At 38.9% G+C, this 14,465-nt stretch overlaps 1 pseudogene across 1 annotated transcript; it reads right to left on the reverse strand.

Moving 5' to 3' along the window:
• Positions 1 to 3,757: 3,757 nt before the first annotated feature.
• Positions 3,758 to 8,862, reverse strand: LOC309651151 (cyclin-G1 pseudogene; annotated as a pseudogene). The gene has a single exon. The product of its transcript is annotated as a cyclin-G1 pseudogene (transcript).
• Between the last annotated feature and the right edge of the window lie 5,603 nt (positions 8,863 to 14,465).

Here is a 14,465-nt window from a genome sequence, read left to right on the forward strand (position 1 = left end):
GACCTCACATAGTTACCATTTCCTCCTCCGCTCCCTCCTCTTCCTCCTTCTCCTCCTGCTCTTCCACCACCTCCTCCTTCGCTTCCTTCTTCTTTCTCTCCTTCTTCTTCTTGGTGAGATACTTAAGATCCACTCTTAGCAAATTTCAAATACACAGTACAGCACTGTTAACTATATTACTATACTGTACCTTAGATCTCCAGAAGTTATTCAAGCTTCGTACCATTTGACAAATTATCACCTCATTCACTAACCCTCTCCCTACCATCTGGCAACCACCATTACATCTCTGCTTCTGTGAGTTTGAATATTTTATTTTATTGAAGTATAGTTGATTTACAATATTTTATTAGTTTCAGGTATACAACATAGTGATTCGATATTTTTGTAGATTATACTCCATATAAAGTTATTATAAAATATTGACTATATTCCCTGTGCTGTGCAATATATCCTTGTAGCTTATTTATTTTATACATAGTAGTTTACACCATTTAATCCCCTACCCCTTCCCTCTCCCCACTGGTAACTACTAGTTTGTTCTCTATATCTGTGAGTCTGCTTCTTTTTGTTTCATTCATTCACTTGTTTTATTTTTTTTAGATTCTACATATAAATGAAAACATACAGTATTTGTCTTTCTTTGACTTATTCCACTAAGTGTAATACTTTGCAGGTCTATCTATGTTGTTGCAAATGACAAAATTTCATTCTTTTTTATGGCTGAGTAATATTCCATTGTATATATGTGAATATATATATATATCTCACATCTTCTTTATCTATTGATCTGTTGATAAACACTTAAGTTGCTTCCATATCTTGGCTATTGTACATAATGCTGCTATGAACATTGGGGTACATGTATCTTTTTGAATTAGTGTTTTTGTTTTCTTGGATATACATCCAGGCATGGAATTGTTGGATCATATGTTAGTTCTATTTTTAGTTTTTCAGGGAAACTCCATAGTCTTTTCCATAATGGCTGCACCAATTTACATTCCGACCAACAGTGTACTAGGGTTTGCTTTTCTCCATATCCTCACCAGCATTTGTTATTTGTAATCTTTTTGATGATAGCCATTCTGAGAGGTGTGAGGTGATATCTCATTGTGGTTTTTATTTGCATTTCTCTGATAATTAGTGATGTTGAGCATCTTTTCATGTGCCTGTTGGCCATCTTCTTTGGAAAAATGTCTATTCAGGTCTTCTGCCCATTTTTTAAATGGGTTTTTTTTTTATATTGAGTTGTATGAACTGTGTATATATTTTGGATATTAACCTCTTATCAGTCATATGATTTGCAAATATTTTCTCCCATTCAGTAGGTTGTCTTTTCATTTTGTCATTGGTTTCCTTTGCTGTGCAAAAGCTTTTAAGTTTAATTAGGTCCCATTTGTTTATTTTTGCTTTTGTTTCCTTTGCCTTAGGAGACAGATCCAAAAAAAATATTGCTATGGTTTATGTCAAAGAGTGTTCTGCCTATGTTTTCTTCTAGGAGTTTTATGGTTTCCGGTCTTACATTTATGTCTTTAATCCATTTTGAGTTTATTTTTGTATTAGTTGTGAGGAAATGTTTTAATTTCATTCTTTCACATGAATTTGACTATTTTAGATTCCACATACAAGTGAGATCATGCAGTATTTGTTTTTCTGCGTCTGGCTTATTTCCGTTAGTATAATGTCTTCCAGGTTCATCCATGTTGTTGCAAATGACAGGATTTCCTTCTTTTTTCAAAAGCCTTAATAATATTGCATTATATATATACCACATTCTCTTTATCCATTCATCTGTTGATGGACATTTAAGTTGTTTCCATATCTTGGTTATTGTGAATAATGCTGTAGTAAACATGGGAGCGCAGATATCTCTTCAATATTCCGATTTCAGTTCCTCTGGTGATATACCCAGAAATGAGATTGCTGGATCATATAGCAGTTCTATTTTTAATTTTTAAGGAAACTTCATACCGTTTTCCATAATGGCAGTATCAGTTTATATTCCCAACAACTGTGGATAAAATTGGACCCTTATTTCACACCACATAAAAAATCAACTCAAAATGGATTAGACTTAAATGTAACACCTGAAACCTTAAAAACTAATCTAAGAAAACACAGGGAAAAGGCAACAATTATTTTGGGTATGACAGTAAAAGCATAGGCAACAGAAGCAAACAAGTGGGATTACATCAAACTAAAAAGCTGCACAGCAAAGGAAACAATCAACACAGCAAACAGGGAAGCTATCAAATGGGTTTTGTAAGCCACATACCTGATATGATGTAATGTCCAAAATGTATAAGGAATTTATACAACTTAGTAGTAAAAAACCAAATAGCCCAATTACAGAATGGGCAAAGGGACCTGAATAAACATTTCTCAGATGAACAGTTACAAATGGCCGATAGGTACAAGAAAAAGTGCTCAACATGACTAATCATCAGGGAAATGCAAATCAAAACCACAGTGACCTAGCACCTCATATCTGTTAGGATGGCTCTTACCATAAAGCAAAAGATTACAAGTGTTGGCAGGAATGTGGAGAAAGGGGAACCCTCCCACTGACTTCTAATAATACTACTCTACCCCATTATTTAAATGGTTGCATAGTATTCCGCTTCATGTATGTTTGAGTGATTATTTAACCAGTCTTTTGCAACTGCAAGCAGTGCTACAAAGAATATTCTTCTACATAAGTCTTTGTGTTTACAGGCAAGTATGTCTACAGGATAAATGCCTGAAGTATTATTGTAACAAGGGGAATGTGCATTTTGCATTTTGATCGGTTCTGCCAAGCTGCCCTTCACACAGCCTACATTAATTTACCACTCTACAAGAACGTACGAAACTACCTTATTTCCCTCACTATCAATAAACTTTTATACTTCTGCCTTTCTGATAGGTGAACTATAATATTACATTATAGTTTTAATTTACATTTTTCAAAACTCATGACTGTCATTGAGCATCTTCCCTATGTTTAAAAGGTATTTGCATTTCTTTTTCTGTGAATTGTTAATGCCCTTTGTCATTTTCTCTTGGGTTGTTGGTCTTTTTCATACTGGTTTGATTTTTTCATATTAAGGAAATTAGTCCTTTGGCTAATGTTGGCAGTGTAGCTTCAGTTTGTTCTCATCTTTTTGGCTCCTTTTATGCTGTGCAAAGTTAAAATTTTTTAAGTTTAGTCAAATTTATCAGTTCTATCAGCTAGGAATATATTCAGCTACAGGAAATAAAAAGCCAACTAACAATGGCTTGAAAAGATGGGAGAATATTTGTTACATGCGACATGCAGGGAAAAATTAGGGCATCAGCGGAAAACTGCATTGTCTAGAACACAATGGGTTATCTGATTCTGATTCTATCGGATTTATTTTACAACTTTGTAAGTTTTAGATAACTGATAGCAAAACAAAATAATTCTAGTCTATAGACATACAAATGAATTATGCCCAGTAGAGGGACAACTCTCCTCTACTGTCCCCCTCAATGGAAAAACCAGTTTGTTTGTACATTTCAATATTCCTCATCTAAATATGTATCTGTTCTTTGGACTGTAACACCTTGGCAGTGTTAAAATCTTTAACACAAGTTCATTTTTATAATATATGAGAGCCATGATTTCACCTTACTTTGAAAATTATCTTTTAACAAATATGAAGTCTGAAGGTAGGCAGTTTAGGGGCTCAGTGATGCCATCAGGGAGCCAGGGTTTCGCCATTTTTTCTGCCTCACTATCGTTTTTTTAAAAATTAATTAATTAATTTTATTTTTGGCTGCATTGGGTCTTCGTTGCTGCGTGCAGGCTTTCTCTAGTTACAGTGAGCAGGGGCTACTCTTTGTTGCGGTGCGTGGGGTTCTCATTGTGGTGGCTTCTCTTGTGGAGCGCGGGCTCTAGGCGCATGGGCTTCAATAGTTGTGGCTCGCAGGCTCAGTAGTTGTGGTGCACAGGCTTAGTTGCTCCGCGGCATGTGGTATCTTCCCCGACCAGGGATCGAACCCGTGTCCCCTGCATTGGCAGGCGGATTCTTTTTTTTTTTTTTTTAAATATGGTTGAAAGTGTTACTTGTTCAGCATTAATCTACTGCAAATGCATTTTCATCCCCCATGTTTTATTTATTTATTTGTTTATTTTTGGCTGTGTTGGGTCTTCGTTTCTGTGCTAGGGCTTTCTCTAGTTGTGGCAAGTGGGGGCCACTCTTCATCGCGGTGCGTGGGCCTCTCACTATCGCGGCCTCTCTTGTTGCCGGAACACAGGCTCCAGACGCGCAGGCTCAGTAGCTGTGGCTCACGGGCCCAGCTGCTCCGCGGCATGTGGGATCTTCCCAGACCAGGGCTTGAACCCGTTTCCCCTGCATTGGCAGGCAGATTCTCAACCATTGCGCCACCAGGGAAGCCCCGGCAGGCGGATTCTTAACCACTGTGCCACCAGGGAAGTCCCGGCAACCACTTTTAACTCCTTAAGCATTTAACCCCCCTGGTTGTTCCTGCCATATTGTTTGATGATATGCTTATATTGATATTTATTGATCAATTTTAGTATATTTAGTGTCTTTCTCTAAGGACAGATGGAATTAGTTCTCTTAACCCTCCTTCCCTCTTTCATCTCCCCCAAATACAACAGTATTTTCAGTTATGTGAGCAATCAATGTGTACTAGTCATTATAATGATATAAATTTTGCTCACTATAAAGTATAATTTCGTTTCTTTCATATACAGCTTTATGATTTTCCCCAGAGAGAACAGTTACCTCAGTTGTAACTTATCTACTTTCTCATATACAGTCTCATTTCTTTCTTGAAGTCCTATTGAGTTTACTTTTTTCCTGGCAAAAAGCTTTGTCTTTTTGCTCCAGTTTGTCCTGGTTTACGTGTACAACCATTATACTGGGATTTCTGTTTTGCTGCTCTCCTGGGTTAAACCTGTGCTTTTCTGGATCCCATGAACTCCTTGTTCTTGATTTAACCCTTGATTTTGCTGGGGCTGGTACCCCCAGGAGCTTCTTAAGAAAGAATGGAGACAACCTTTTTGAGTCCTTTCATATCTGAAAATGTCTCCATTCTGCCTGTACACTAGATTACCATTTTGGCTGGAAATTCTGGATTGTAAATATTTATTTCCACAGAAATTTGAAGGCATTATTCCACTGTCTTTTAGCTATCAGAATAACCATTCTGATTCTTGAATCAATCAATACAGTTGATTATATTTCTTTTCTTAAAGAGTTTATGATCTTCATATACAATTGATGTGAAATTTCTTTTTTTTTTTTTTTTTGGCTGCACCATGTGGCACATGGGAACTTAGTTCCCCGACTAGGGATCGAACCTGTATCCCCTGCATTGGGATCACAGAGTCTTAGCCACTGCGCCAGCAGGGAAGTCCCCTACACTATTCTCTTATTGTTACTAATAGTTTCAATTGACTCTCTTTATGTTTCCAAGTATACATTTATCTCCATATAACAAAAATTTTGCCTTCCCTTTTCTGGTGAATGGGATCTTCTTTTCCTCCACAACATCTTTTAAGTCTTTGACGCTAGAATATAGGAAAGCCATAGCCTTCTTTCCTTTTATTTCTTTCCCTCTTTCTTTCTGTATACCCATACATAACACATTCTGCACACAAATATATCTTTCTTCCAAATACCTTACTGAATTCTTTAGTTTTTAGTGGATTTTTCAGGTATAAATCATTTTACCTGACATACTGATAGTTTCTTTCTTACTTTTTTCTTTCCAGTTAACTGCCCTGCCCCCTCTAAAGTCTTATAGCTCGGTCAGGCTGTCCAAAACTTTAAATGAAATTGATGAGAGTAGGGGTATTAATATCCGTCTCGACTTTAACAGGAATTCTTCTGGTGTATCACACAGTTTGAGATTCATTGTGGTCTTCCGAGTCTTTATTAAATTAAGGTTTCTTTGAATCCCTAGTTTACTGAGAATTTTTTTGTTTTTAAACTCAGTAACCGATGTTAAATTTATCAGTGCCTTTGTTCGTTTAACGATCTGACTGTTGTCGTTGTGCATTGTTTAAAAAAATGTAATCCTGGACTTAATCTGCTCGTATTTTATTTAGAAACTTTGTATCAAACGCCTTCACAAAGGAGAGAGCCCGGGCAGTGGGAGCGGGCGCCTGGTGCTCGTGGAAAAGAATTACTTAGTTTTAAGGGAGGATAAGAGGGTCCGGGACTATTTGCTCCCCAGTGGACCGGGAGGGTCAGCAGGGACATCCTTTCTTCTGAGCTTGGGGAACACTACGAAGGTTGGAAGCAGATTTTAAGTTTCTAATAATGACGCTGAGATCTCTGCCGGACCGCCACTGGATGGCGCGCGCAACCAGCGGAACCAGCGGAACCAGCGGGCGTCGCTCCGCGGCGTTTGGGGAAGGATAATTAGAGCGCTCCTCCGAGCTTTTCATTAGCTAGTTCTGCAGGAGTCCCGCCTTTCCGGTCTCCTCATTGGCTGTCGGCCCAGGAGGGGTGTGCGTCTTTGGTCAGCCCTTCGTGGGGTCTTTTTTTTTTTTTTTTTTTGTATTTCAGTAACTTTATTGAAAGGTATATCCCTTAGTACCAAAACATAATGGTAGTTGGTTAGGTTACCTCTGCCAACTCAAAATTAACACTGATGTATTCAAAATATTGAAATTTATCAGTCTTTTGGGAAAACTGGAAAGTTATCCATAAAACATGGTTTACAAAAGTATAAGATACACCGTGGTTCTTTGGTTTATTTTCCAGTGCGTATCTCCCCATAACATGATGTCAAATTTGGGTACAGCCATCCTGGAGGGATTCAGGCTACACATTCCACTAACTGTTTATAACACTTTAACACAGATCTCCTTAGGTTCACTGAAATCCTGAACACTACCTCAGCAACCTTATAATTATGAAGATGCCTACTTACCTTTCTTAATACTTTCTTTTGGCACAGTAGGGGCAATTAATGAAAGTATATTCTCTCCCTTTTAAGCAAAATTCTAAATTAGAAGCAATGACAGTTTCATAAAAACAGTGCTTAGTAAAAACTTCTGGAGTGTTAAATTTTTCAGAGTGACGTTAATTTGTTTTGAGTTACTACTACAATAAAAACTAATTTTCTAATTTTCTTGATGGGACTAGACTGAGACAGTAAATTTTGTATAAAACTTTTTAAATCATGGATATAAACATCACCTGTTTTCTAGAAAAATATTAAAGATAACTTAATATGCTGAAATTAATAGGTCTGTAGTTTTGCTTTATATAAAATGCCCTCAAATTTAAATGTGATTCCCATGTAGCAATGAAGTCCACATCTCTGGATTATATATTACTTGCATTATGGGTGCCAAGAAACCATTTTCACTGCCTAGAATACTGACCCTTATTATGCCTTAAAAGTGCATTTGTGAAGTGGTGGTTTTGATGTAAACCTCATATTTAAATTTAAAGTTTAAATTTAAATTAAGCAGGTTACCATTTTTAACACCACCTAAATACAATATATTGACCCAATACAGAAAGTTGGATCAATGTTAGAAATGAAGATTCACAGTTTACCTTCCCAGGCTTGTCATTAGCATTTTACATTTATGCTGTTAGCTTTGATTTGTATGCTTCACAGGTGAATTCAAATGTGAGTAATTCCACTATAGGGTAATGTTAATTAGGCAGTTTTCCCAAATCTGAGAACACCAATGTTAATCTACTTGTGATGTTTTGAGGCTTCACAGCTTAAATCCGTTATAACATTATGGAATCCACAGCTCAGGATTGTGGAGAAAGGCTTCAGAAGAGTTTTTTGTTGCTGTAAGAATCCAATTAAGGGACCGTTTCAGGAATTGTTGGAAGGTGGGTTATTCTGTAGTAACTATGCTTCAGTTGCCGTGCAGTACGCCCAGAAACAATCCATTTCAACTTCTGAACATTTGGTTTGGAACACTTGTTTGATGAATATTCAGTTAAACACTTGGATACGAGTTCTTGCCAGAAAGTCAAATCTCTGCCATTGATCTTGGAATGTTTCTGAAGACATTCTACTCCTTCTGTTAACTCTACACACTTCTGTGCCTGGATCTCCAAGGCAATGATAGACAATGCCAACACAGATGGCTTTGCTTTAGAAAATATGATCCTGCAGTAGCATGCCTTAAGTTGAGCTTCTAGTCTTTCAAAATTAAGGCTATTCCTCCTTTCATATGGCAAGTTCTCTTGAAGGAGTGAATAATAGAGTTGTAGAAACTGAAAGGCAGTAGTAGCTTTGACTTTCCAACACAGCTTCTCCAACACAATCTTTTCCGTTCTCATCAAGTCTGAAACCTTGAACCTACACTGGCTTATTCGGATCAAGTCAGTTGCCAATGGGACATTCCTTTCCTCTTCTATTGATTTTACAGCCAAATAGAAGCAGCTCAGTCCAACACACCCAAGGTGCTTGGGCTGTACCTTCATTTTAGACAGGAATCTGTCCAGTAAATTCACAGCTAGAGAAAATGTGTCCGTGTCAAAGCCAAAGAACTGAGTTAGACGAAGGAGATCTTTTACTTCAAAGTCCCTCAGTCTTGCAGTCATTCTAAGGCCATTATCGTGTGCAGATTCAATTAGTCTCAAGCCGCAGACCTTTGGCTGACATCTCAACTCCTGTTCCAACAGGGCATTCAGCTGGTGTAGCAGTTTCTGAGAGTCAGTTGTTGTCAGTACCTCTATCATCTTGATCGCGACTGCAGCTCCTCAGCGGTAACCACCCTCCCCGGGCCTGCTCTCACCTCACCCCAAGATATTAGAACCGAGAGGCCTACGAGGCGAGAGGGCTCACGGGCAAGACGGGAAAGGCCCGGGGAGGGGGAGCCTTCTTGGGTGGAGGTCTCTGCAGCGCTGCCGAGACGACACTGCCCTCCTCGGGGTCAGCTCGGAGCCCCCTCGTGGGGTCTTGAAAGGGATGAAGGACAGACCGAGAGGTCCGGATTTATAGGGATCAACCAGGGCCTCCCGTTGGTCAATCAAACAGGAGGCCCCCCCACCCAAGACTTCCCATTGGCTGCTGCCCCGCGCCTGTCGCTTTGGCTTTGGCGTGGCCGAGGTTCTCCTTAGCACTTTAGCCGGGCTTCCTTGGCGGAGCCAATGCACTTCGGATGGATTTTATCCCTCTTTGGTGCTGTTTGCCTTAGACCCGCGGCACACAGGGCTGGACGAGCTTCGGGCGACAGCTGGAACTGGGGCGGAGTTGGGGGGCTCATCAGTGCCTCCCTCAGTAGAAAACAGCTCGAGCGGGGGGAGCGATGTCTTTCCTATGGGCTAGAGAGCTGGAGTATGGGGTAGAGTCCTGAATGGGGAAGGAGATCATTGTGGGCAGCTCCTACCCTTTCCTGCCAGAGCTGGGAAGGCGTGTTCCTTCACTTGTGTCTATCCCTAATAAACACCTTACACTCCAAACTCCATCTCAGCAGCTGCTTCTGGAGAACGCAACCTGTGACATTGCCTTGATGGCATCATCGCCCACCACTCTAATTATTTCAAACTGCCTAAAACTCTTTGCATATACCGTGCTGTTTAAAGTTTCTGTTCTTTTATTCATACCATTCTCTTTGCCTCAGTTTTCCTTCTTACTTTCTTTTTTTTATCAACATAACTCCTTTTTCCTGTCCTTCCAGACCCAGCTCAGGGGATATCTCCTCCTTGGCTTCTATCCCTTGGTTTGGTTTGCCTCTCTATGCTTTCCCACCTCCCTGTGTTTACAGGATACTACTGTACCTGGTGGGTGCAATATGAGGTGTGTCTTGCACCCAGAAGTGATGGACTTTAGAGCAAGAAGGGACCCAGGACTGCCGGACAGGGTGATTGTGGTTCTGCAGTGGGAGCAGCAATAGTGTAACTCCTTTGGGTCAGGTAGCAGTGAGGGGGTTATTTGCCTGCAGGTGAGAGGGACAAAGTATGGAAGGTCAGGTTGGAGACAGAGACGTGCCCTGAGTTGCTAGTGAAATCTGGGGAAAACAAGGAACACTCATACTCAGAGGAATCAGCTGCTGCAGTCCCTTATCCTGGTAAAAATTCTTATTTAGACCCAACTCTTACCAAAAACAGTGCAGAATGCAGGCCTCCATTTTAACTTCACCCAAGCCAGTGATACACAGAGACAAAAGATAGTTAAATAGGGAACCTCAGCTACAAACAGAAGTGCATACATCAGGAATCACCAGCTATTTCAAAAACATAAAATCATGAAAGTGTGATGATGAATAGAGAACTAAACAAAAGGAAGAACTTACACCCAAGGAAATAGACCAAACTGAGCAAGAACAAGACCTCCAGATAATTATAAGAGTATCTTCAGAGAAATATCGCAGGGTAGCAATCCATGAAACAAGGACAGTTGTGCAAAAGATCCAGTTGGAGTTCTTGCAAATGAAAAATGTAATTGTTAAAATAAAAAAATTGAATAAATGTTCCAAGTAGCAGAATGTTCAGCTCTAACATCTGAAGTGAGGTAAAAGGTCAGCCTGATGATTTTTCCTAAGTCATGGCACATAGGGATAAGGAGATGTGAAATATGAAAGGTTCGAGGGCAGGGGGTTCACTTCCAGCTATGACTTTGGGTCAGCGGGTGGAAACTTCCCAGGTTCCATTCAGCTCTTATTTTTCATGCACAGGAAGTCCAGTTCTACATCCCACGAGATGAGTCCTCTGACTTCAACTCCTGGCTTGATGGGAGGTAAAATCCCAAACCCCTAAGCTTCTCAGTAGTCCCAGAGGCCACCAGTTCAACTCCTTACTGCTGAGGGTTCGCTTTCCACCTCTGGTATCTGGTCATTTTTCCTCCTAGTCTTTCAAAAGACTATTTTTAAATTAAAAATATATCATCCAGATCTTCTATGTGTTTAGAGAGAAAATACATGTGTTTCCCACATTTTGATCAAACCCAATGGTAAATCATACTTTCAGATCATTTAAAAATTTAAAAAATTAATTAGGAATAATTTCAAACATACACTACAATATGGGGAATAATTTTAGATGCATATGTACTCTCTACAAAAATTAAATTATATTATTTTGTTACCTTATTGTGTCACTTCTCTCTCAAAAAAAATTTAAAATGTTATAAATACCACTAAAGCACCATTCCAATTCCTTTCTCAAAGGAACCATTTTCCTGAATTTGATGTGAATCATTTTCGTGTATATTTGTATTTTAGGAGAACATATCTCAAACTTTTGGTTTCAGGATACATTTACATTCTTAAAATTTTGAAGACCCCCAAGAGCTTTGGTTTTTGTGATTTGTAAATGTATTTATTTATTAATTAAATAAAAAACCAATAATGTGCCTTTTATGTTATCATAAGAAGGACTTTATTATTATTATTTTTAATAGATCTTTATTGGAGTATAATTGCTTCACAATACTGCGTTAGTTTCTGTTGTACAACAAAGTGAACCAGCCATATGCATACATATATCCCCATATCCCCTTCCTCTTGAGCCTGCCTCCCACCCTCCCTATCCCACCTCTCTAGGTCATTGCAAAGCACCGAGGTGATCTCCCTGTGCTATGCTGCTGCTTCCCACTAGCTAACTATTTTACATTCGGTAGTATACATATGTTGATGCTATTCTCACTTCGCCACAGCTTCCCCCTCCCCCCTCCACCGTGTCCTCAAGTCCATTCTCTATGTCTGCGTCTTTATTCCTGCCCTGCCACTAGGTTCATCAGTTCCATTTTTTTTTAAAGATTCCATATATATGCGTTAGCATATGGTATTTGTTTTTCTCTTTCTGACATACTTCACTCTGTATGACAGACTCTAGGTCCATCCACCTCACTACAAATAACTCAATTTTGTTTCTTTTTATGGCTGAGTAATATTCCATTGTATATATGTGCCACATGTTCTTTATCCATTCATCTGTCAGTGGATATTTAGGTTGCTTCCATGTCTGGCTATTGTAAATAGAGCTGCAACGAACACTGTGGTACATGACTCTTTTTGAATTATGGTTTTCTCAGGGTATATGCCCAGTAGTGGGATTGCTGGGTCGTATGGTAGTTCTATTTTTAGTTTTTTAAGGAACCTCCATACTGTTCTCCATAGTGGCTGTATCAATTTACATTCCCGCCAACAGTGCAAGAGGGTTCCCTTTTCTCCACACCCTCTCCAGCATTTATTGTTTGTAGATTTTTTGATGATGGCCATTCTGACTGGTGTGAGATGATATCTCATTGTAGTTTTGATTTGCATTTCTCTAATGATTAATGATGTTGAGCATTCTTTCATGCGTTTGCTGGCAATCTGTATATCTTCTTTGGAGACATGTCTATTTAGGTCTTCTGCCCATTTTTGGATTGGTTTTTTTTTTTGATATTGAGCTGCATGAGCTGCTTGTAAATTTTGGAGATGAATCCTTTGTCAGTTGCTTCATTTGCAAATATTTTCTCCCATTCTGAGGGTTGTCTTTTCGTCTTGTTTATGGTTTCCTTCAATCATTCTTAAAGTCCAAAAAAACATTAATCATTTTTAAGACTGCTAAATTTGCCTGCATTAAAATTTAAAATCTCTACTCATCATAGATGAGTAATTTGTAACTTTTTTAAAGTGAAAAGACAGTTACAAATTAAAAGAGATTTGCATCATATAGAGCTATCCTGGCGTATCCAAAATATATCCCAAACTTCTACAATCAATTAAAAACAAATACAAGGGATCCAATAGAAAATAGACAAAAGATATGAACAGGGATTTCACAGAAGAGGAAACACAAATAGCCAGTAAATTTAGGAAATGAAGTTCAGCCCTGCTTGTGATCTAGCAAATGCAAATTAAAATCACACTGGAGAGACACCATTTCACACTCAATATATCGGTCTAAATGAAGAAATGAGATAACAGCAAGTTTTGATGAGAATATAGAGTAAAAAAGAAAAAAAATCTTATACACAGCTGGTAAGACCCTAAAATGGTACAAGCCCTTTGGGGACAGTTTGATTTTATCCTTTAAATCTGAAGATGCACAAACTCCATTTCTAATTAGCAACCATAGAGAAATTCTTGCACATGTGCCCCAAAAATATGTACAAGAGTGTTCACAGAAACAAAATACCTTGAAACAGAAAAGGAATGATAAATTGTGGTATATTCATACCATGCAATGCTATACAGCCTTTAAAACATAGTTGTAGACACTAATATGAGAATCACACAAACATAATAATGAGTTAAATAAACAAGTCAAAGAAGAATAACTATTGAAGGATCCCATTTATATAAAGACCAAATATAATGGTAAAATCTAGATGATGGGCACATGGGTGTTCACTGTATAGGTTTTGAACTTTAAGGTGTGCTTGAAAATATTTGCAATAAAATATTATGGGAAACCAGTTTGTCATTAAATAGAGGACCTGGCTAGATATCTTGCTATCAAATATACCAGTTTTTATAACCTTTGAAACCACTTCTAGAAATCTGTTCTAAATGTAGAAGCCATAATACGGGGAAATTTTAAGTAACTTACATACCTACCAATAAGGGAATAACCAAGAAAACTTTATATTCACCATCTCTTTATTGAAACTCTTTCTCTTCCTTGACCCAGTGTGAGTCTGGAGGTAAGGCTAGGGAGGGAATGGCACCCAAAGATGAGATTCCCTCTGATATTCTACCCATTGTCCTTGGACTTGGGCATATCGACGCTCTCTGCCCTCTTCCAGGCGGCTCTTCCATCCCTCAAGCAAATCGACCTCACTGGGACCCTCCATCACTGCCATTTTTGTCTAAATTCTAAGGTGAAGTAATTTCCATTCTCAATTTACATCCTGTTGAGTAAAATCTGTATCACTATCACCTTTAAGTAAACATGATGCAGCCATCATCATCATCATCAGTCCCAATATAAATTAAATGGTCTGAAAACTCAAGCAAATTTTCTTTTTTCTCACTGGCTGATATTTATTACATGAGGGCTTTGAATTGCCACATGTTTACATAATGAATCTTTTTTCTTTTCCTTCATAGTTAACTGAGTTAAAGTAACTTCTGGTAACAATCAAGCCAATAGGTCTTGGAGCCAGTTAAAACTTCCCTCGAAATAAGGATATAGACAAGGAATATGAAGAATATAGGTGGGGGATATGAAGAATACCTGTCTCCCCTGTTCCTTATATAAAAATATAAGTAATTTTATTTATTCATTTATTTATTTATTCATTCATTTATGGCTGTGTTGGGTCTTCGTTTCTGTGCGAGGGCTTTCTCTAGTTGTGGCAAGTGGGGGCCACTCTTCATCATGGTGCGCGGGCCTCTCACTGTAGCGGCCTCTCTTGTTGCGGAGCACAGGCTCCAGACGCGCAGGCTCAGTAATTGTGGCTCACGGGCGTAGTTGCTCCGCGGCATGTGGGATCTTCCCAGACCAGGGCTCGAACCCGTGTCCCCTGCATTGGCAGGCAGATTCTCAACCACTGCGCCACCAGGGAAGCCCAAAATA

Source organism: Balaenoptera physalus, assembly GCF_965194825.1.
Source record: "Balaenoptera physalus genome assembly, chromosome: 20".
Classification (NCBI taxonomy): domain Eukaryota; kingdom Metazoa; phylum Chordata; class Mammalia; order Artiodactyla; family Balaenopteridae; genus Balaenoptera; species Balaenoptera physalus.